Source organism: Ascaphus truei, chromosome 2 (assembly GCF_040206685.1).
Source record: "Ascaphus truei isolate aAscTru1 chromosome 2, aAscTru1.hap1, whole genome shotgun sequence".
Classification (NCBI taxonomy): Eukaryota; Metazoa; Chordata; class Amphibia; order Anura; family Ascaphidae; genus Ascaphus; species Ascaphus truei.
Window position 1 is genome coordinate 443810454 of NC_134484.1, and position 25024 is coordinate 443835477.

Consider the following 25024-nt stretch of genomic DNA (forward strand, 5'->3'; position numbering starts at 1 on the left):
TAAGATCTAGGCATTAGCAGGCTAATCTTTGGGCCCTTGACCACCCCCCCCCTTCCTGCTTCCCCAGAAAGTGAAGGAAGGTAGGTGGTGTTTCATGGCCTGTGTACAGCCCCTTGTAGGTGGGTACAGTCCTTGAGCCTGCCCCTTCCAGACATTTTTAAGGGTAGTAGGCTAAAGTTAGTGGGCAGGTCCTCTTAGCTCCTCATGGAGTGAGGAGGTAGAAGTAGTTCCTCTTAGTTCCTCATGGAGTGAAGTTCCCAGAGGAGGGGTCAAACAGGGTTACACAAGTTAAAGAGGACAGGGGTCAGGAATGTCCTTGACATGCACACATACGAAAACATGAAGCTGACGTATGTGTATGAAGTGCCCTTTTTACAAACCAGTGTAATTTTATGATATGAACACAGTAGCATCAAGGATAGCTAGCAAATAACATTATCAAAAACCTATTTCTAGGAACAAAATTGGGGATCTTGTACTAGTCATACTGTACATGGGATCAAACACAACATATACCCTTGTGTCTTGGAAGGGGTGGAGGTACAGATGAACCTGATGTTGTTATACAGTACTGTACGCTGTTTCAATTGAGCCACAGTAAATCGCGCAATAAATGTTGCGGCATTGCCAACAAAATATCATGCTATGATGGGCATCTATATTTGTCCAAATGTACAGTATGGTCAGGAGACATTTCTTTCAATCAGAGAGCATTTCACTGGTCTTTTGGTTCTAAAAAATGTTTGTGTTTTTATTTACCGAGAACCCTATTGGTTTTGGTTTGGGATTTTGTAAAGAATTATAGGGGAACCCCCTGAAAATAAGCAAGAAAAATGTTTGAAAAATGTCTAAATTCAAACTTATGTATCACTAAGAAGGAAAAATTATCAGGTAGCCACGGAGGTCCATGTAGTCCTATCTGGCCAAAATGGAACTCCTTGGTTACCGGATAATTTTTCCTTCTTGGTGATATCTTGATAATCTCGGTTTTTTTTCATATTCTTCAAAGCACTCCACCTTCCTCCAAAGACTACACCTTTCCACTTTCATCTGTGACTTTTTAAGATTTTATAATATTTTTCAGTACGTTAAAAAAATAAAAGAGGTAAACAAATCAATAAAGATTGACCAGGAATGATTGAACATGAATCAAGGTATTTTTAAAGAAAACATACATACTAAAGTATATAAGTGATTAAACACATACTGTATGTATAAATGTATTTAGATTAATGTATTTCAATAACACATTATGTGGCAATATAGTATTATGGTGCTCTCCGTGCGATAACTCCAGATCAGCGCTATCGTAGTTTACAGAATAAACCCCTATGACTTTTATGTACTGTATACATAATGTTACATTTTGTAATTCCTCACAGATTATAGTGTCACTACAAATGACAAAGCGGTGGCTATATATTTTACTTATAAATACTGTACATCTACTATTTCTACTTTTAATCTAATCTATGCCTCTTTGGATCTAATTCCTATTTGCACTTACACTGCCTCTACCTGATGAAGGGGCAGCCCGGCACCAAAATAATGTATTATTTTGCCTTAATTTATATTATTCTTTTGCTTTAAATCTAGCAGGGTTTTTTCTTTCTTTAATAAAGGGAATTTTTTTTGTAACAACTCTTTACATTTGCCATTTAGGTTGTGTGTCATTCTTACAATCTTGGAGGTTGAGCTAGTCTATATGACAATGTTTTTCAACAGGGGTTCTTAGGAAACCTTGGGTTCCCAGAGCATCCCTGCAATTTTCAGTTCATTTCAAAATGGTACCAAATACAGAAGAATTTACAATGCATTTGATCTAAGATGCGCTATTAGAGAGGGTTGGGGTTCCTTACAATGCATCTGATCTTAGACACGCTATTAGAGAGGGTTGGGGTTCCTTACAATGCATCTGATCTTAGACACGCTATTAGAGAGGGTTGGGTTTCCTTACAATGCATCTGATCTCAGACGCGCTACTAGAAAGCGTTGGCGTTCCTTACAATGCATCTGATCTCAGACGCACTATTAGAGAGGGTTGGGGTTCCTTACAATGCATCTGATCTTAGACACGCTATTAGAGAGGGTTGGGGTTCCTTACAACGCATCTGATCTCAGATGCGCTACTAGAAAGCGTTGGCGTTCCTTACAATGCATCTGATCTCAGATACACTACTAGAAAGCATTGGCGTTCCTTACAATGCATCTGTTTCAGACGCGCTATTAGAGAGGGTTGGGGTTCCTTACAATGCATCTATTAGAGAGGGTTGTTTTTTTTTTACAATGCATCTGATCCCAGACGCTCTATTAAAGAAAGTTGGGGTTCCTCAGAATGTCATAATATAATTATAGGGTTCCTTAACCAAAAAAACAATTAAAAAAAAAAAAAAACACTGTTCTATGTGAAATTAGGTACCTTGACTAGTTATTTTTACTTTTGTATATATCTTTGATGTGCCACAATATCTACATATTGTGTTGGTTGACCACAATGGAAACCTAATAATATCACTGTATAACTCAGAAAATCACAGGCTTTCCACTGGAAAATATTAGTAAGAAAATAAGTGATTTATTTATTTCCCAATTGATGGAATGTGTTGATCGAATGAGATGATTCAACAATAACACTGTGGCTGTACAAAACATAATGGGGGATATCTATCAAACTGTCTGCACCCGATCTATCTCTTGGAAACTAATTTGGATTCTCTGCTTTCCCAGTGCAGTGATTTTGCACCAGTTGTGCACCTGTTTTAAAGCTGGGAGACTCTGGACATACTAGTGCCGACGGTTATTCTAACACAAACCAGTGGCAAGCGCCAAAAAGACCCAGGTACATGCTGGGTACATGCTGGGTCGTGTTTAAGGCAAGTTTAAGGCATTTAATGCATTTCTGTATTGACTAATGACCCATCAGATTAACAGCGAACTGAATGGGACTGCCAGGGACCCCTGCTCTGTTAATTTGATGCGTCATTAGTCAATGCAGAAATGCCTTAAACTAGCCTTAAACTAGCCAGGTTACACCCAGCAGCTACCCAGCATGTAACCGGGCTAGTTTAAGGCAGGCCTTAGAATACTCGTTGTCTCGTCTGTGCAGTCTGCAAGACAAACAGGTTATGCTCTATCTTGCTGTACATCTAAATGCTTACAAAAGTCTATCGCTGAGTCTGAGTCGACCGGGCGACCCTCTTTACAAAACGAGGCTCCCATTGTGAGTCAAGGAAAATGCACAGCAGCAATTTAGTAACTAAACTGTCTAACCCACTTAAGAAATTCATTATTCCTCACACCCTGCAGTCAAAAGGGGTCATTCTATATACTCTGAAGCAGCCGCTTTGGCCGTTTTCAGACGAAAATCCCAATTGACTTCAATGTGGATTTATATAGTCAGAATACAGCTCAAAATGTCTTCTTTGGAGTATATAGAATTACCACCTACGTCTCATTTCTTCCACCTCTTATGACACCGTGGCTATGTCTTTTGTAGCTACTTGAGGCAGAAAGAAATAAAATTATTTCCCTGGCAAAACACTAGGGGTTTAATGTGGCAGTCTCCCACTTACAGTATGTCAGTGACGACACCACTTTAAATCTCAATAAACATATGGATACTGCAAATATGACATACTGCACAATCCTATCATTACTATTGTAACTAGGAAGCCAGTAAAAACAGGATTGCATGAAAATGCTGCAGATCGTTTTAACGTTTCTATATGTAGACATTTAAATGAACTCTAATTGTCCCATGTAAAATGGACTCTACATGTTTTGCAATGTGCAGTGTATCCATGTCATGTGTGCAGTAAGCAATAGAGATGTACAGTAGCAGCTGCTAAATGCCTCTCTGCCATGCAAAGTACACATGCATAGCCACTGCTGCCCCCTTACTGCATGATATATTGTGATATACAGTACTGTGCAAGGAAATATGAAGGATTTGTAATGATTCAAGGTATCTCCAGCCCTGCTCACACCCGCCTTTCTTATAGAGATTCTGAGTCATCAACAGTCTATTCCAGATTAAAAATCGGCATCCCAGAGGCAAATGACTCGTATTCACCTACACAACATTAATCACAGCATGAACAAACATACAGTACAGTGGATTTTTTTAATTGGTCATACTTAAAGTTTAAAATAGATTTTTTTTTTTAAAGAACTGTAATTAAGCTCACAATAACATCCTATTATCACCTTGAATTCCGCAGTAAAAGCTAATTCTGGCATGTCTCTGTATGTATTCAATTAACTGTTGACTGTATGTACTCTTCAGACCTGGGAATCAATCCATCAGTCCATACAGTAGCTACTATGGTAAGACCTTGGCTGGCCAGACATGCTATTTTAAAGATAAAACATACAGAACCCCATATGAGCTCATATTGAACCCCCAAAATAACCACAACATATAAATATATGCGTATAAGTGTCAAAGAGGAGTGCTACTGGGCATGGAATATATATTTAAAACCAGAGACAGAACAGGAAACACAGACAGAGCCCAGTGCTACATCCATTGACACAAATACACGGTACAGTGCCTAAATATATATATACAGTATATATATAGATAAATTTCTATATATATATATATATATATATATATATATATATATTTAGGCACTGTACCGTGTATTTGTGTATATATATATATATATATATATATATATATACATATATCTTTTGAATAAAATGGTCTTTTAGTTTATTTTAAAGATACCCTTAGTGATTTAAAATCAAGATGTTTGTACCATTCTTTATACGCTGCAACCATATATTTTTTTACAGATAAAATATCGCTATTCTTGTACAAAGTTTTTTACATAATTGTCCAACTTTATTCCATAATGGGGTCTATGGATCATGCCTACGTATTTAACTATGTGCAGTGAGTGTGTGAAAAATGAATCTATCAGCAAGCACATGGCATGTAAGATACTCATATTATCAAGTTTCATATTTTATAAATCAATTTTCGTATATTTCAAATTTTCTTATTCATGTACCATAATATTTGATTGCTGGCTTCAAACTTCTTATTTATGTAGGTGTAAGCCAGCTCAGACGTGTGGTTACCAATGCAGCTCAAAGGGAGGGAAATTATGGCAAAAACTGGGTGTTCTTCAATTACCACATGTGCATCACTTAACTCTTACTGTATGTCAAAGGGAATACATCAAGTTAAAGGGCCAGGTTTATGAAACAGTGCAAATCGTAAATATACCATCGGCCCCTTTGAAGTAAATGAAGTGCACCAAAGTTACCGCAGTTTAGCAAATGTGGGCCAAATTGTGATCATGTAGACATAATACAGATATCCTGGTTTATATTATGGGATGTAACTGCCAGATTAAAAATGAATTACCCGCTGGATAACTGCAATCAGCCTATTGGTTTAGTTGCTTATTAGATAGGAATATAGATGTAGCAAGCCTTAATGTCTTCGGTGCCACGCTTCATGCGACAGCGGCACTGAAGGATTAACGTAGCGGGGAATCCCATCCAGAAGCATGGACCCCTTGGAGCTCCATCACGGCAGATACTGTCCTGGGCGCCGCTGACCTTCGCTTGTTCATCCACGTATCAGAGGACAGCAAATCTTGCAACCTTTGTAGCCATCTACTTCAGCACTGGGTAAGTGAAGCAATCACTTACTGTACACACAATAACCATTATAAATTGAGAAAACAGTGTATTACTAAATTATGTTTTTGTACTCTCTACAGTACATTCACGATGCATATTTATATGCATAAACATTTCATAAAATACTAGTTAGCATTAAATCCTGATGTCCAAAACTGGTGAAGGTGAACGTTAGATTGAAACGCTGAAATTAAAGTATTAGGACCATGGACAGTTTCAAGAGGCTGTCAACCCAATTTAGAACAGATGGAATGAAAAAATATCATTTGAAAATGAAGAAATAAACAGATTAGTACTCTGGTGGTTTTTATCTTGTCAAAATATCAGACACGTTTATCAAATAACATTTCCTGCATTCATTTTGATTAGAATGTATTTGTGCATCACGACTGAGGCAGACTTAAAAAAATCTGTAATAAGTATTTTGCATATTTTGCAGCCCCCACGCAGAATGCTAGCATGCTGCAATACAAAGAAGCAAAAAAGTAGTTCAGGATTAACCACTGAAACCTCCACAAAGGATGTCTACTTTAACCACTACCTCCACATTTAAACATTGCTAAGAGAAAATGCCACAACATACCACTGTATTGGAAAAGCGTAACTAAAAACATTGTGGGCCTGATTTACTAAACAGTACTAATTGGTAAGGCACAAGCCGGCCCAGTGAAATGAATTGGCGATAAGTAGAGATAGGCACATTTTTTTTTGCGGATTTGGATCCGCCAGTTCCTTTGGCCCAGCGGATCTCAAAAATGCCAATCGTTTTCTTTTTTTCCTGGCAATCCCTATGTCGGATTAATAATTTGAACCAAAAAACTTCATCCGCAATCCGCGGAGGAAGAGGAGTCAAGAAATAGTATAAATAGAGGTGCAGCCTCAAGATGAAGCCATTTGTTGCAGGGTTGAGCTCGGGGTTGGTTAGGCTGTGTGTTGCTGCTGTACGATTATAGTTTAAAAACTATTTTAATAACATTTTTAACATTAATTTGCTGTGATTAACTGGACCTTCAGTGAAGTGGGCTCTGGTCCTAATGCTGCACATGTTTCTGTGATTGTAGTATAGCAACATGAATATATAACAGCAGTTATTCTTAGTAATGATATTACTGGTAAATAATCCCATCAATAATTATTAAACTTCTGGAACAGTGTAATGGTAAATCTGACAATCTTTGGAAACGACAGTCAGGGATAATATATCTAGTGCTCTACTTCTGCTTGATTTTGTATCATACTTCACTTGTACACTATTGCTTATCCCTCCTCCCCCTGATGAAGCGTGGTGGACACGTGAAACGTGCATCGGGACGTAGGACGTCACGTTAGTGACGTCATCGAGTGGCGACATCCAGCAGCCCTACCTACGAGCAGGCTTGTATCATACACACAGCAAGCTATCTAATACTCTCTCCTATACCCAAAAACACACAGCTCTTCTTATTGGCACTATGCTAGACGATGCTATAACATTGCACTTGATATAATCCTGCTTGATATACATGCTACCAATGCCGATTTTCCTAATCACTGTTTAGATCTTACAGATAGATGGTCATAGCGGCAGCCATGACAGAGTGAGATAATTATACACTATCATGATTTAATGCGTCGCACCGCTCCAACCCTACCAGCTTTTTGATAGCTTGGGTGATACTCCGTATATATTATCTGTAGGAATACCTGCGTCTTCTCAGTGACGTCATTGAGGGGCGACATCCCCCTGGATTAACCACGAACGTTAGCCAGGCACGCCGTTACAATCAAGCTAAGAGCGGTTGCCAGTGAGACTGTGTTATACTACCATATCAGTTCGAGCTCAGGATTTGACATACGTCATTGCGCAGTTTATACCTTAATAACTGGGCAAGATTTATCCTGAGCTACTATGGTATATGAGGCCATAGGGCACTATTGATGGCTATGCATTAGAGAGAGTTATTACTAGGTGACATACAGTGAGCTACACAGCCTTACCTATACCTCCTCCAATACAACTGGGTACTTGGATATATGCACCCTACAGGCATATCCTGGAAACCTATATAGGGATTAGAGCTATATAGAGGGTATACAGATCCGCTATAACACACTGCTGTACATCACCTTGTCACTGGATATACATACTACCTGCTATACGATAGAGTCAATAATAACTATAATCACTGTGACTCTTGGATGTCAAGATATGTCATGGTATTGAATTGTCAATAGTACGTACAATACCTGAACACATCAGCCGCAAAATATAAGGGATTTTTAACAATGTATCTGTGTTTTTAATTCTCTATGTAGAAGTAATACAATTTTATTATTTTTTGGTTTACCCTCGGTGTTTGGAATATACCTTACTGACAAGCAGTACTAACTGCAGGACCACTGTGTCCATTATAATACATGTGACAACTGAGTGCTGAATTTAAGGGGTTTCTTTTTGATCAAATCTCTTTGATCAACACTGTTACTACTTTCAATAAAATCTCAACAATGCAATACATCTGCTCAAAAAACAGTGCTTTCAGTATATTTTAGTATCTGTTATAGAGGATTACTCCTCTTGAGTATTAGCTTTCAAAGTTGTTCCATTATCTCTCAGTTAATTTGGAAGTGTTTTAAAAAAGCTAATTTGCAAGTATCAGAGCCTAGCTAAATTAACACCAAAATCTAATTCTGTATAATAAATTTACTACTGACAAGAAATATTCTGAGAACATGGTAGACATATCTCTCTATAACTATACAGTATATCTGACATAAGCTGAGCTAATGGACTCAAAACGGCAGAATAATTGCTTGTGTGAATAGTTTATCATGTCTAATTTTAAATACGAAGGCGGATGTAGAGGAAAACTTACAGAGATACAGTATAGCAACTACCGTGATAATTTTACAGATCAGCGGTTACAGAGCAACAAAGATTACACAGTTCTTTGGATCAAGATTATATTCTGGCAACCAAATAGCACTCAGATATTTTATTATAGTATCACTAAATGGTTTGTCATCCAGAGTTCCTTAGGGAATTGAAATGTACACATATTAATATCAAACACACACCGTTTTTCAATTTTAACTGTGACCTTGAATGATAATAAAGTCATATGGTAAGAGGTATCCACCCATTGGTTAGTCTGGAAAGTCAGAGCGTAGAAACTATGTTTTGCTTGGTCTGGAATCCTACTATTGAATAGGAATCAGGATTCCACTAGTTTTTGTCTTTTAGATAAATGACCAAATATAAAGCTCTGTAGTGGAACTTCTGCTTCTCTCCAGGAGCAGATGTAAGTACTCGTGAGATACAGCACTATTAATATAAGTCATCTTATGGATATGGTGGTTATGTCAATTTCTTATTCTGTTTGTAACTGTTGCTGAAGCTATGTGTAACACCAACCCCCTCATATTTTAAATATAAAATGTTGCACGTTGGAGTCATTTCGTTTCTGCATTAGTGTGTAAGTGTCGGACATATAATTATATTCCCCATTTATTGCTATCCCAAAGGGAGAAGCGCAGGGATTCACTTTCTGTTTTTCACATTTGTATGGCCAATCCCTTCGCCAGCTGCATGCTCCTTACATGGAGAAGCGCAGCGATTATATATTTGTTGGACATACAATGCCTGAGCCGGAAACCACTACAAAAGTTCCTACACACTCGCACTGTTGTCAGCTTCCACATCTTCCTTGCACTCACAAAGCGTTGCTTGCTTTTGCAGGTGTGGAAGAGAATATTCCTTGTGCTGCTCCTGTTGTCACTGTTTGTATTTGAAAATTTGGGGACACACTTCTCCTGTGGGACCTGGTTCATGACAGGCCCAGCATACGGACTCCTTTAGAAAATCACCTGGTTTTCTTCTAGCCGGCACGGCCCCGAATTCTTCATCACTGACTTCAAGGTTATGGAGTCCTGCTCTCTGGACCGTGGTCACTTTTGAAGCTTCCATCTGCGGGTATGGCTCTCTTACCAGGGCCACATATGAGTCATCAACATCATCATCGTATGGCCTGAAGGGACACTGTTTTGGTTATGTACATTATAAAGCAACCATTTCATGCCAGCCATTTAAAAAACCCGACAGGGCAAACTTGTCACTCAGTACTTTGCATATGGTGTTATCTTTATCTTTACACAGCCCAGCAATCCTTTCATACCCGATGGGCAGACTTTACACTCAGCACTTGCTAGATGCAATTTTCACTTTCTTCAGCAAAAATGTTGGTTTTCTGCTTGGGTTCAGGGCCTTAACATATATTCATCTATTGACCTCTGTGTGCTATTGCATCCACTCATAACGCATAACTCATCCACTTCAGACATTCTCTGTGTATAATGTAAGCATAACTGGTCACACACAGTGGGACAGACTTCACTTGCAGAGTCTGCACTTTACTTCGGCCGGGTGGACATTTGAAATACCCATGTTTTTTTCCCCTCACACCCACAGACCTTTCAGTGTCTGCCCACACTCTTCACCATATGTGGTAAACAGCTCCCTTTGTGTAGCACTGCCGGTTGCCCAGGCTATTCATGACAGTCTTCTATGGTTTTATTTAGAGAAAAATATGTGTATACACACAAGAGACACTCAGCTCTCAACCGTCAGCGGTTTATTTTTGACATTAGTGACATTCCATGTTTTAGACAGCCCATCACTTTAAGAAAACAAATCATAAAAATAACATCTACTCCTGTCAGGAGTCTAACTCACAGCATATCCCTAACTGCAAAGTTGGGTGGGTAAGACATTTACCAGCTTAAATAACACACATATATAAAACTGAATTCTTAACTGTCAGATGGGCACAGCGTCCCAATAGATTCTCATATGCTGCCACATGTGGGGGGCGAACTGTCTACGCACACGGCCCTAATGTTAGGGAGGTCTGCCAGGGACTACAACTCCCAGCAGCCCCAGGGGTTGGAGCACATGTGATGCCACAGCAGCCAATAGAGCTTACAGCTTCCTCTGAAGGGAAATATACATTGTTGCGCGCTGAGTCAGGGAGTCAGTAGGAGCTGGGACACAGAGAGGGGAGGGTGTGTTTGTGCTGGGCGGCAAGTAGCCCCCCTTGCACTAGGCCAGAAGTCTCCCCTTAGGCCCCAGCTAGGCCCAACTCATCTCATCATGGTTGCTGCAGGGACTTCCCTTAGGATAGGGACAGGGTCCTGTAGAACCTTGACAAGTGAGGGTCCAGCCAGGAAGAGGAATATCCTGGCCAGTGTTTGCAGGGAATCATTCTCTGTAGTAGCAGAGACAGAGACTGTCTGAGCGGTTGAGGTCATCAGAGGGAGACCATCCACCAGGAAGAGGACGCCATCGCTGTGCTTCCTGCCCTGGACACAGATGGGTCCTCTTCAGTTCTTTAGTACCCGGGTGCAGGAGCCCCTGGCAGGTACAGTCATCAAGTGCACCACCATTACTGGTACCACACAGGCACTGATCACGCCTAAGGGGTGGGTTGGAGAACTATTGGTGACTTTTGGTGACTCCTGAGTACACAGGGTGTTTGGGTTAAAGCCCTGCGAGGTGACCGGGTAGTTGTGAATAGTAGTGTTATAGAGGGACACTGTATTATTGTTGATGACACTGTATTGTGTTTATCTGCCCCTATAGTAAACCTGTTTTATATATACCTAAGGTGTATGTGGTTAATGTATGTGGGTCCTGTGTCAGGGTCATTCTGCCCTTAGAATCCTACACAGGTGGAGGCGCTGTGTATATATGAGTATCGTTCCAGAGGATACACCCCAGGCTTTCACTGGCGGAGGTTCAGGCCTCCTGTGAACCTGACAGGTAAAATCATCACACACCTAGTAACATACATATAGATTCCCCATACATGCACTCTATCTGAGATTGTGGGGGGGGGGGGGGGAATTTGCGTTATATACCATATTATAAACATTACAAAGAATATACTGTAAGGTTTGGTAAAATGATACAGTATGTTATTGTTCCACTAGTCTAGGTAAACAAGTGAAGTAGTTATTAGCAGAGTAGCAGTTTTAATAATGATTTTTGCCTGTGGCAAAAAACTATAGCCAATATTTTTTGGGATGATGTGAAGATTAAACTTTTTCAATACTTCCTCATCAAGCAAACTAATAACAGTGATTCTCTAAACACACGGTCTAGAATAATTATTCCTCCTTCTCCTCAGGGAAAATGATTTCTTATGTGGAGCAGCAAATACTTGTTGGATAAAGAAGAAGCCATTTTAAAGTCAAAATCAAAGTAAAGTTGTTCATAGTATGTCTTTTGTAAGACAGCTGTAAATGAAATGGTTCAGATAGAGACATTCATGGAAGTAATTTTAATGAAATATAAATGTGTAACATTACAGAAGATGCCCACCTTACTTTTTATCAATTTAAATTTTCAAGAGATAATAATACAGTGTAATTAGAATAATACTTCATTTCATATAGCAATTCTCTCCCAATGGGACTCAAAGCACTTCACAATTGGAGCACATACAGTAGAAAATTTTGCAGGCACAGGTCCCTGCCCAGATGAGTTTACAACCCCAAGGAGCTGATATTGGGAATAGAACCCCGTCCACCTGTTTCACACACAGTGTTATTATTTACAGAGTCAGTGTCTTTACTCAATGAGACTCTCCTTGTCCAAGCAGATTGACTTGTGAACCTGGTTTGCATCACGTCAGACTCTCCTTGAGACCTCGAGCCAGTTACTTATAGCCTTGTGCTTCAGGCACCAACATTTGGATTTGAAACAAAAGTCTTATTGTAGAAACAAATACACAGAGGGCACCGGAGATCATTAAAATGGTATAGGATCAATTCAATGAAAAGTATAAGCACACTTACAATCAGGAATGCATTGGTATGTGTGTAATTGATCGCTAAGGATCCAATCTCAGAGAGTAAGTGGTCAGTGTCATCCACGTGCTGGGTCCTCTCTGTGTGAAGTGAGATCACAACACTTCCTGTAAGGTCTCTCGTGGAGTATATACATCCAGCAAATTTTGGCGTGCTGTGCAACAGGAATGTGTGCAACGTAACCGCAACGCGTTCCGCACTTACGTGCTTCATCAGGAGTTCACGTGTTTACAATTTACGGCCTCATTCTGTAAGCGTCGATAAGGCACTTATCGACCACTTATCGGCCAAAATGCCTACTCGTATTCAGTAAGCCTCCATAAGTGGCCGATAACGGCCTGAATCACCGCAAAATCTTAAGACCAAAATAAAATCGCAGATTGAGCGGCGATCAGCCACTTATCAACCATTTTCAGAATGATCATAAACTCGCGCGATCTAGTAGCCGCGCTTCGCCTATCGCCGCCTATCGCAGACGATCGCAAACCTAAAAAGGCGATCTTCTCCCCAATCCAATACGCCTCAAAATGTTGGCAGATTGGTGGGGAGATGCGTTGATGAGCTGCGATAAGTGGGGACAGAAAAAAATCAGGCCCTTTTCCTGCCTCGGATTGATGCCGGGGGTCTCCGGTGCTGATAGCCATTAATACCATCACCGGAGCCCCCGGCATGCATCCGATGCAGGAAAAATGCATTTACAGCAACTTCATTACCTTAGCGGCTAACCTCTAAGGCAATGAAGGGGTTAAATACCCATGCCAGGCTTACTGTGGCTAGCGAGGGTGGGTGAAGGGGGAATTTGGCCCTTAGTGGCTGTTAAGGCCTTGCGGGGGGGTTGGGGTGGGACTTAACACCTTCATTACCTTAGCGGTTATCGCTAAGATAATAAAAGGGTTAACCCAACCACTACTCACCCATGATAAGCCTCTATAGCACTCAATGGGCACCCTAATTACAATACATTAATGCACCCGACACACAATAATAAAACAAAACTCCAAAAAAACATACTTCACTAAATAAAAACAGTAGCCAGCTAATCCAATGAATACAAGCAATAAGAACATCAACAATGAATTAATTAAACCATTAACCAATCAAAACAATTAATTCCTAAAACAACTCGGAATTATTTTAAACAGTAACCAATCAAACCAATTAATTACTAAACCAACTCCAAATTAATAGTCACATTAACCAATCAAACCAATTAATTTATAAAACATTAATGAATTAATTGAAACATTAAACTACAAAGAAATAAATTCAAACAATATCTGAAATAAACATTAAACGCATTAGCTAACATAATACAACATTAAGTAAAAACGAACAACAATCGCAAACATTTGATTTCCATCAAGCAGGAAAAAAACAAACAATGACATCCACATTATAAACTGTAACCGCTAAGGTGATTAAGGGGTTAGGGGCCATTAGAATGTCTTTATTATGTATATATGCTTTCTGGCAATGGAGGACAGAGGGACATGCTGGTGTGGTAAGTAGAATTGTATTTATTTACTTTATTGATGCATGCTAATGTTGTGTTTAATAATGGGCAAATAATCTATTATCCATATCTGGATAATAGTTATTTTGCCCATTACTGTGTGTGTTTGGGCGGAGGGGGGCGTGTATTGATATGTATTAAATATTTTTTAATATACATGTGTTTCATAGTGTAGATGTGCAGGGGGTCTCCGGAGCTGAACCGCATTGGTTTTATGTCTGGGGACCCGCTGCTTCCCAAGATACAGGCCCCATTATGGAGTGCCGGTATCCCTCTGCATTGAAATGTCCCGCGTCACGTGACCGGGACATTTCAAAGCATAGGAGATACTACATTTGTTTGCACACCGTGCACTAAATACATTTGTTTGCACACCTTGCACTTATTACATTTGTTTGCACACCGTGCTCTTAATACATTTGTTTGCACACCTTGCACTTATTACATTTGTTTGCACACCGTGCACTTATTACATTTGTTTGCACACCTTGCACTTATTACATTTGTTTGCACACCGTGCACTTATTACATTTGTTTGCACACCATGCACTTATTACATTTGTTTGCACACCGTGCACTTATTACATTTGTTTGCACACCTTGCACTTATTACATTTGTTTGCACACCGTGCACTTATTACATGTGTTTGCACACCGTGCACTTATTACATTTGTTTGCACACCGTGCACTTATTACATTTGTTTGCACACCATGCACTTATTACATTTTTTTGCACACCATGCACTTATTACATTTGTTTGCACACTATGCACTTATTACATTTGTTGGCACACTTGCACTTATTACATTTGTTTGCACACCATGCACTTATTACATTTGTTGGCACACTTGCATTTATTACATTTGTTTGCACACCTTGCACTTATTACATTTGTTTGCACACCATGCACTTATTACATTTGTTTGCACACCTTGCACTTATTACATTTGTTTGCACACCATGCACTTATTACATTTGTTTGCACACCTTGCACGTATTACATTTGTTTGCACACCGTGCACTTATTACATTTGTTTGCACACCTTGCACTTATTACATTTGTTTGCACACCGTGCACTTATTACATTTGTTTGCACCCCTTGCACTTATTACATTTGTTTGCACACCTTGCACTTATTACATTTGTTTGCACACCGTGCACTTATTACATTTGTTTGCACACCATGCACTTATTACATTTGTTTGCACACCTTGCACTTATTACATTTGTTTGCACACCGTGCACTTATTACATTTGTTTGCACACCTTGCACTTATTACATTTGTTTGCACACCTTGCACTTATTACATTTGTTTGCACACCTTGCACTTATTACATTTGTTTGCACACCTTGCACTTATTACATTTGTTTGCACACCGTGCACTTGTTACATTTGTTTGCACACCGTGCACTTGTTACATTTGTTTGCACACCGTGCACTTGTTACATTTGTTTGCACACCTTGCACTTATTACATTTGTTTGCACACCGTGCACTTATTACATTTGTTTGCACACCGTGCACTTATTACATTTGTTTGCACACCTCGCACTTATTACATTTGTTTACACACCATGCACTTATTACATTTGTTTGCACACCGTGCACTTGTTACATTTGTTTACACACCTTGCACTTATTACATTTGTTTGCACACCTCGCACTCATTATATTTGCAATTTCCCTTTATTCCCAAAGTACCCCTCAAATTAAAACTTTTATTATTCGTTCCACGGAGTAAATTTAGTACCAACATTTTTTTAAGGTTTGTGTCCTTCTAAACCCCACTCCTGGTTTTTAGAGGAAGCACTACAACTTAATAAAGCTGGCAGCTTTCTTGGGACCCAGGACTAAAGTCTCCACCCTAGCCCCAGATTGTTTAGCGGGGAGGGGAGCTGAATGAGTGGGTGAGGGGGGTGGTTGGTGCTGACAAGCTGTCTAGCAGGGGGTCGATTTCCCTAACTGTCCACTCCCCCCTGTCGGTGGCCCTTGGAGTCCCCCGCCCTCCCTCCCCCTCTCACTCCCGTAACTCTCTGTCTCCCCTCCTCTCACTCACCAATCTCTTACCCCCATATCTCTCACTCTTCCCTGTCTCTCTGTCTCCCCCTCCTCTCACTCACCAATCTCTTACCCCCATATCTCTCTCTCTTCCCTATCTCTCTGTCTCCTCCTCCTCTCACTCACCAATCTCTTACCCTCATCTCTCTCTCTATATATATATATGGCCCCTAACATGCAGCTATAGGATTGCAAGGAGGCGTCTCCAAAAATATTGGGCACAATGGTGAAAGGTGGTATGCACTCGAGACACATACACACCCCTCTTCGCTCCATGCTGTTTCCTCCTCTCCTTAGCCCCACCCCCAGGCTCATGACACCTGCTCCTGATTGGCTGCTGCTGGGTAATGCAGCTAATCAGGATGGAGGAAGCTTCCCAGCCCTCCAAGCAATAGCCTTGTTTGGGGAAATCTCACGGCCCCCCAAGCCAGTCAGGTCGCTATGTCCAGAGAGGTAATACCGGACACATACATGTCCAGTATTACCTCAAATTTTTTACTCGACAGAGTGCACAAATACAGGACAATCTAATAATTTCCAACAACGATGGCGAGGGACCACACACTGATCATTTTTTATTTCCATTATATTTTCTCAAGAACAATATGCAGCAGTCTTTATTAGTTTGGAAGCAGGATGAAGGAGGGTTGTGTTTTTTATTTGCACTTGGCTTTTTTTTATACAGTACCACAATATTCTGGCCAATCCATGAAATGGTGAATTATAGGAATTTGAATTCTACCTAAATCACCCCATGAGATAGAAAAAACAGCACACATGCAAAATGTTAAGCATTTAAGCAAATTAGTATGTTTTCAGGGAAATATGGATAGACAGTGAGCAAAACATGCAATTTTTATCGTCACAGCATTAAGTGAATCTGGGGATTATAGAGAATTTCACATTTTACCATATCAGGTGAAGTTACATTGATTTAATACTTAGAGAATCCCTTACAAACATTGGGTTTTATTCTGTAAAGTGTGATAAACACAGATAACGTGCTATTGCAAAAAAGCCCCATTAAAGTCAATGGGGCTTTAATGCAACTGCACGTAATCTACGTTTATTACACTTTACAGAATAAGGGCCATTGACTCAACTGTGGCTTTTTTGGTGACTCAAAAGGGACACATTTCTCACGGTACGCGATGTCAAGAGAAAGCACATATCTAATAATAACTATGCCTCGGACTGAAGGAAGCAAAACACAGAACATTATTCTCAATATAATTCTGAACTCCAACAAAAAAAAGTTTGTCTTTTGTGTTATAAAGATTGGGATTATTGTGCATACCATGTGAAGATAAATAATGTACCACAAATCTTGCATGAAATAAAAGAAGCCAATGAACCACATGGTATGAATTTATTGAAATGATGTTCTGGATACACACAGATTAGTCTTTCTAAATATTGTGCTAAACAGTAATAAGGAAAAATAAATATATAAAAATTAGATTTGATTAAGAAAATATATGATTTGGTTGTTAAAATACTTTTGCAGTATTTTCTCTGTAGATAATATTTTTATTATTTTATAATGGTGATTTCAGGGTTCACAATCAATAGAATAAATATAAATATGTTTAAAATATGTTTTAAACAGTTGATCTTATTTGTATTGATCTTATATAAAGCAACATGCAAGACCTGTGCAAATACAGTCATTGCATTGGCAACAATACGAACTAAATAATTTATAAGCAGACTGAAATAGAATGTAGGGTCAGCTAGAGGTAACACTGGAGAACAGCAAAACTATTAAGACTATACCAGCATCCTTATTTAACATCCTTATTTAATTATTGCTTCTAAATGGTATAATTTGTCAGAAAATATCTCGCTCCTTGAAATGTTTTTTTTTTGCTGTTTAAAGCCATAGTTTTAGAAATGAACCTGAAGCAATTTAGACGGTAACTACAATATAGCGGTTAAAAAGTCAAAACAAAGCCTTCAACACTGTCACCGTCACTGCCACTGTCACCGCCACCATCATCATCTTCACAACCACCACCGTCACTACTACCGCTACCACTATCATCACCGCTGCCATCACCTTCACCACCGCTACCACCACCACCGTCACCACGACCACCACCATCATCACCACTGCCACACTTCCCACCACCGCCACCACCATCACCTCCACCACCACTACCATCATCACTGTTACCACCACCATCACCATCACCGCCAACACCACCACCATCACTAGCATACAGTACATAGTGGGTAAAGGACAACCACCGTCACCAGCATACAGGACATAGTGGGGAAAAGACAACCACCGTCACCACCACCGTCACCAGCAAACAGTACATAGTGGGGAAAGGACATTGAAGAGATCATGAGCATGTCTCATGCAAGTTCAACATGTACTGTACTTCCAACATAATAATGCATAGCTTAAGTTAAAGATATAAAAATGATAGCTGGAAACATGAGGACTCAAGTAGAACTTGACAATCCAGAGCCAGCAACAACGCCTAATGCAGAAGGTTGAAGCATTTCAAACAGACCCGCTTAAAAGGAATTGGAAGCTAAGAACCAACAAACTCAATACTCTCCGCACACTGTTAAACACACAGTGTTCTCCACATCCAGACTATTGATTCTTTACAGTATAAACAAGATATAGGATATTTGAGAGAATAGAGCAAGATTGAGAATCTTTCTTGAGACCCGTGGGTCCAATATGGAGTGTTCTTTGTATTTATTGTGTTTTTTTCTTGTTTATTCAAATAAAGCTTCAAACTCCATATCATTCATATGTAACACTCTTTGCATCCCCAATTTCTATAATGATCTTCAATTACATACTCCACCACGTAAAGTATTGTAGATTGCATTTTTATCACCAATTTGTCTGTCAGCTCAACCTGCTCACTGACAGTCACCTAAAGTAGTTCTCTTTACAGCCTTATACTTCAAAAGCTCAATAGCACTGCAATTATTGTGTCTTCTTACATTCAGGTTTCTGATTTAAAAATTGTAACAATTTAGTAAGACTTCCTTATCAAAACTGCTATCCTAGTCGTATTCCCTATTTATTGACCACAGCAAAAGCAAGTCCTGGACCTAAGTACTGTATGTGAACACCTATTAACACAAGATTACTATTTCATGAATACCAACATCTTTAACAAAAGGCCCAACATAAATGATTTGTTGACAACTGGAACACATGAAAGGGGGCGAGGGAGAGAGAGAGAGAGGTTTAGGAGAAGGAAAGAAGATACTTGTGGCAGACATCAGAGGAGAGTATGAGGGGAGAGTGCAGTATGAGCAGAGGAGAGTATGAGAGTATGAGAGGAGAGCAAAGTATGAGCAGAGGAGAGTATGAATGGAGGTGAGTATGAACGGAGGAGAGTATGAGCAGAGGAGAGTGAGTGGAGGAGAGTATGAGCGGAGCATAGTATGAACGGAGGAGAGTATGAGTATAAGAGGAGGAGAATATGAGAGGAGGAGAGTATGAGAGGAGGAGAGTATGAGAGGAGGAGAGTATGAACGGAGGAGAGTATGAATGGAGGAGAGTAAGAGAGTATGAGAGGAGAGTATGAACAGAGGAGAGTATGAACAGAGGAGAGTATGAACGGAGGAGAGTATGAGTAGAGGAGAGTATGAACGGAGGAGAGTATGAGTAGAGGAGAGTATGAACGGAGGAGAGTATGAACGGAGGAGAGTATGAACGGAGGAGAGGATGAACGGAGGAGAGTATGAACGGAGGAGAGTATGAGAGGGGAAGGGGAGGTGTACATAAGGTTGGGTCTTTGCTAGTATTTGGTGGAAAACAGCTCAAGCTATTTTTCTTTGCAAACGTTTTCTTCGAAGGTTTGAAGTCGCCCTCACTCTCTTTTTAGTAGCGTCGGACTAAAGTTAAACTTCTATGTACGGTAGAACCGTTACCAAGGAAAGCAGGTAATGGAGAAAGGAAAATAGACAAACATGAAATGAACATAACTTAGATTGCAAGCTCTTCAGGGCAGGGACTCCTTGTCCTATTGTTTTCTCTGACGCGCTTATTCCCATTGTGTTATAATATTATGTCATGTGTATTGTAAAGCGCAATGGATCTGGGTGGCGCTATATAAAGAAAGATATGGATACATACATCTCCGAGACTGAGTGAGTGATAAAGCTAACACAATTATTCTTTCTTCTACTGAGGACGTCATACATTAATAAATTAAGACTATCTGTAGCACACATGATAGAATGTAATTATGGGCTAATGCGGGAGACAGTCAAATATTTCAATGAAAAGAGACAGAAATTAAAAGTCAAACTCATTTATACACATTTATATCCCGAAATAATGAATATTTCAAACAACCCCATTGTCTGATTTGTTGACCTCTGGAGGCCTCATTAAATCATGCTTCTGGAATATTATATAAAACGATAGTTAACACCTTTGAATGAGTGAGTTTCCCAGTCAGTACTTACTCTCTCTGACGTTCCAATAAATTATTCCATGTACACTTGACTACTAGTCGGCACAAATGTTCCAAACTTAAAGCTGCAGACCAAGCAATATCCTACATCTGTGTGTTTTTTTTTAATGTCAGTTCTGTACTATGAGAAAATACTTGTAGCATTTTTTTAAACAACTCAGAATTACATTTTTTAATGTATTATAATGTAACAAGCATTTTTTGTTTCTATAGCAACCATTTACAAAGTCAAATTCCCTTCATCTTCTGAAACAGGCTCTGGCACGCCTCTTGTTGAGCCCTGCCCTCTCTCTAGCTGTGCACCAATTGTATCTAGTGACTACCTGGTCACATGATCTCCCCCACAAAACTTTGCATCTTTGGTCCTCTTCTGCTGCACTGACAGCCATTTAGTGAACCCCCTGAGCCGAATCTTCGCTGATAGATCACAGGAGAACAGATCGATCGGCAACTTAGCTAATTATTTATCATTGTGTGGATTGTATTGATGAACATATTAAAGGGAACAATTTTAAATAAAAATAAAAAAATGGTATCTTGGACTGCTGCTGTAATCAAAGTAATTGTTACACTTGAAATTCCTCCCCTAGTCTATGGTTCTTTGAAATATCTCGGGTTAGAGTGGAGTGCAGGAGGCAGGGAAGGTATGTACAGATAAGTCATAAGGAGGATACAGCTAAATAATATTAAGTATTACTATAGGGGTGTAGTGCCTTGTAGTGGGAAGCCCCCCAAGGACCACAGTGTACCAATCACAACGTTTAAAGGGAGAAATCTAGGTGATTGATGCAAACTCAGACCTGTATTTGTAACTATTTTTTCCATTAGTTTGTGCAGCCCCCTGCTATATTTCTCTGACCTACTGTAGTATTGTAAATCCTGGTAATCGCAGGCAGTGCTAGTGTTAATCCCCTCTCACATGGCCTAGCGTGTGAGTCAGACTTCCCCGAAGTTACAATGTTGCAGTTTTCAGGCGGGTGCCTGATAACAGTTGGAGTCACATGCCAGGGTTGTGGGCTTGCTCTAGTGGGATCTGCCCAGCTGCTGGGGCTTAGGAGCTAGTCCCACTCCTGGTGTAAAAAAGGACTCCTATTCAAATTAGTGGTTGTTGGTTTATGTTATGCCTTACCCCTTAGAGGGTAAGGGTGTGGTTCTGCATAGCCATGGGCTAGGGAGGTTCCTTTCCTGCCCAGGGAAGTGATGATGCCCCTGGGACAGGATACAGGAGAAAGGCCAAACTAGGGGTCCTGCGAGCTAGGCTCTGACATCCCTAGCCTCATAGCAAGCTGCGAGGGTTCTACCTGCCCTGGTTTAAGTAGGGACCAGGAGGAAGTTGATCTCTCTTGCAAGAGAAGGACTTGAGGTATGCTGTGCGTACTACAATAAAGTTCCTGTTGCATTGTTCCTGGCACTCTGTACAGGCATACCCCGCTTTAAGGACACTCACTTTAAGTACACTCGCGAGTAAGTACATGTCGCCCAATAGGCAAACGGCAGTTCACGCATGCGCCTGTCAGCACGTCCTGAACAGCAATACCGGCTCCCTACCTGTACCGAAGCTGTGCGCAAGCGGGGAGACTATAGAGCCTGTTACACATGTGTTATTTACATCAGTTATGCACGTATATGACTATTGCAGTACAGTACATGCATCAATAAGTGTAAAAAGGTAGTGCTTCACTTTAAGTACATTTTCGCTTTACATACATGCTCCGGTCCCATTGCGTACGTTAATGCGGGGTATGCCTGTATTCAGTTATTGGAAGGTTCCTTTGAGGGGTTACCCCTGCCTATTGCTGGATCCTTACAGGATGGAGGCGCTGCACCAGATCAGGATCATCTTATCATCTTACCCACCCCAAGCTCCCTCGCGTAGGCCCAGGCTCCTGGAATACCTAAAGGTGAGCACCACTAACACCAGCAGTAATATCAACTATCTCCCGTCGGGGAGGGGGTGGGAGGTGGGGGGAGGGGGAGGGTGGGAGGTGGGGGGAGGGGGGAGGGGGGGGGAGGGGGGTGGGAGGTGGGGGGAGGGGGGGGGAGGGGTGGAGGGTGTTACATTTGTAAATATAGTGAGTTGAAGCTTTTTGGGGGGAGGGGATTACTCTTTCTGACTACACCCCCTTCTCTGGTCCCCCCTTCCCCTTTTACCTTTATTGTCTCTCTAATAAAGACGTGATTGGATCGAGAAACACTACCCCATTCAGTGGCTTCAAAGAAAACCAAATCATGCATCAAACAAAAACAAAACGCAAGCAGACAAATAATTGCATTAAATGAGCAATCAAAGCCAGTGTTTTTGTTTACATAGCACCTTGAAGCAGTGGGTCTCTGGAGCTGAATCACATTCATTTCAGCTCCGGGAAACCCCTGCATCCAGAGATACTTACCTCCGACAGGGTGCTAGTATCCCCTCTGCTTTTTAAAACTCCCGGATGACATGGATCGTCAGGAAGCCGCGCCGATGATGTCACGGCTTCCTGGCGCGCTGCCAAGTTCGCAAACTGCCGAAAACAATTCCGGGCAAACGTTAGAATAAAGCTGGTCGCAGCAGTAGCGAGTGAATCTAATGGATTGCTTCTATGATACTGAGTATTTATAGTGTGACTGTTTTGGCAGCTGTAACATGTGTGCAACACAATGCCATGTGTTATTGTGTGTCTGTGTACTGTAGGTTTGTTCTGGGTTTAAGTTTTTTGCTGGTTTTACCAATGTAGCATCCTTGGTCCCATTTGCTGCATTGAATCATATATACCACACATCCAGGAATGTGGTCAATATGATTCAATGCAGCAAATGTGACCATGGATGCTACATTGGTGAAACCAGGCAAAAACTTCAAACCAGAATAAACCTACAGAGACACACAATAACACACCATGAAGAAGGAAGATATTGCACTCCAGTGGGACACCACTTCTCACAGCCAGGTCATTCCATAAATGATTTAAACATCAAAATTCTCAAATGAATATTTAAAAGCACTCAAGAATGGAAACATTTGAACTCAAAATGATAATGCTCTTTGACACTAAAGCAAGAGGACTCAATGCTGATATGGGGGTTTATTACACACTATCAGATTTTTTTGTAATGTTTCTCCCTATCTCTTTACTTTTTATTCCAAACCCTTCTCCCCTGCTGTACATCCCTTCACACTGCTCTTCAAATATCTCAGTAACCCTTCCATCTATTTATTGCCCAGTCTGTTTATTTATCCTCTGCAATAAATTCTCCACATAGTTACATAGTTACATAGTTACATAGTAGATGAGGTTGAAAAAAGACTTCCGTCCATCAAGTTCAACCTATGCTAAATTTAGACAACAGATACTTTATCCTATATCTATACTTATTGATCCAGAGGAAGGCAAACAAAAAACCCCATTAAGGGGAAAAATTAATTCCTTCCTGACTCCAAGATTTGGCAATTGGATTAATCCCTGGATCAACATACTTCCCATGTATACTTATTTGGTATATCCCTGTATACCTTTCCCAACTAAAAAGATGTCCAACCTTTTTTTGAACAAATCTATTGTATCTGCCATCACAGTCTCCATGGGTAATGAATTCCACATTTTAACTGCCCTTACTGTAAAGAACCCTTTCCTTTGTTGCTGGTGAAATTTCCTTTCCTCCAACCTTAAGGGATGGCCCCGAGTCTTTGTACTGCCCTTGGGATGAATAGTTCTTTTGAAAGCTCCTTGTATTGTCCCTGAATATATTTGTATATAGTTATCATATCCCCTCTTAGACGCCTCTTTTCTAATGTAAATAAATCTAATTTAGCTAGCCTCTCCTCATAAGTTAGAATGTCCATCCCCTTTATTAATTTGGTGGCTATTCTCTGCACTCTCTCTAGTTCCATAATGTCTTTTCTTAGGATTGGTGCCCACAATTGTACTCCATATTCAAGGTGTGGTCTTAGTAATGCTTTGTAAAGGGGCATAATTATGTTTACTTCCCTTCCATCCATTGCCCGTTTGATGCAAGATAAGTTCTTGTTTGCCTTTGCAGCTACTGCATTACATTGGGCACTATTGCTAAGCCTGCTGTCTACAAGCACTCCTAAATCCTTCTCCATCAAGGATTCCCCCAATATATCTCCATTTAATTTGTAAGTCGCCTTTTTATTCTTGTATCCCAAATGCATAACCGTACATTTATCTGTATTAAACCTCATCTGCCATTTACCTGCCCACGTTTCCAGTCTCTCCAAGTCCTTCTGAAGAGAAATTACATCCTGCTCTGATTCTATTACCTTACACAATTTAGTATCATCAGCAAAGATGGAGACTTTGCTCTCGATCCCAACCTCAAGGTCATTAATAAACAAGTTAAAAAGCAGGGGTCCCAGTACCGATCCCTGAGGTACTCCACCCACGACTTTAGCCCAACCTGAAAAAGTTCCATTTATGACAACCCTCTGTTGTCTGTCCTTTAACCAGTTTTCAATCCAGATGCATATATTATTACTGAATCCAA

At 40.3% G+C, this 25024-nt stretch overlaps 1 protein-coding gene across 3 annotated transcripts in view; it reads right to left on the reverse strand.

The window, feature by feature from the left end:
* Positions 1–25024, reverse strand: part of DPP6 (dipeptidyl peptidase like 6) — a 1044825-nt gene that overhangs the window by 441542 nt on the left and 578259 nt on the right. The gene's annotated exons all lie outside the window — the stretch shown is intronic.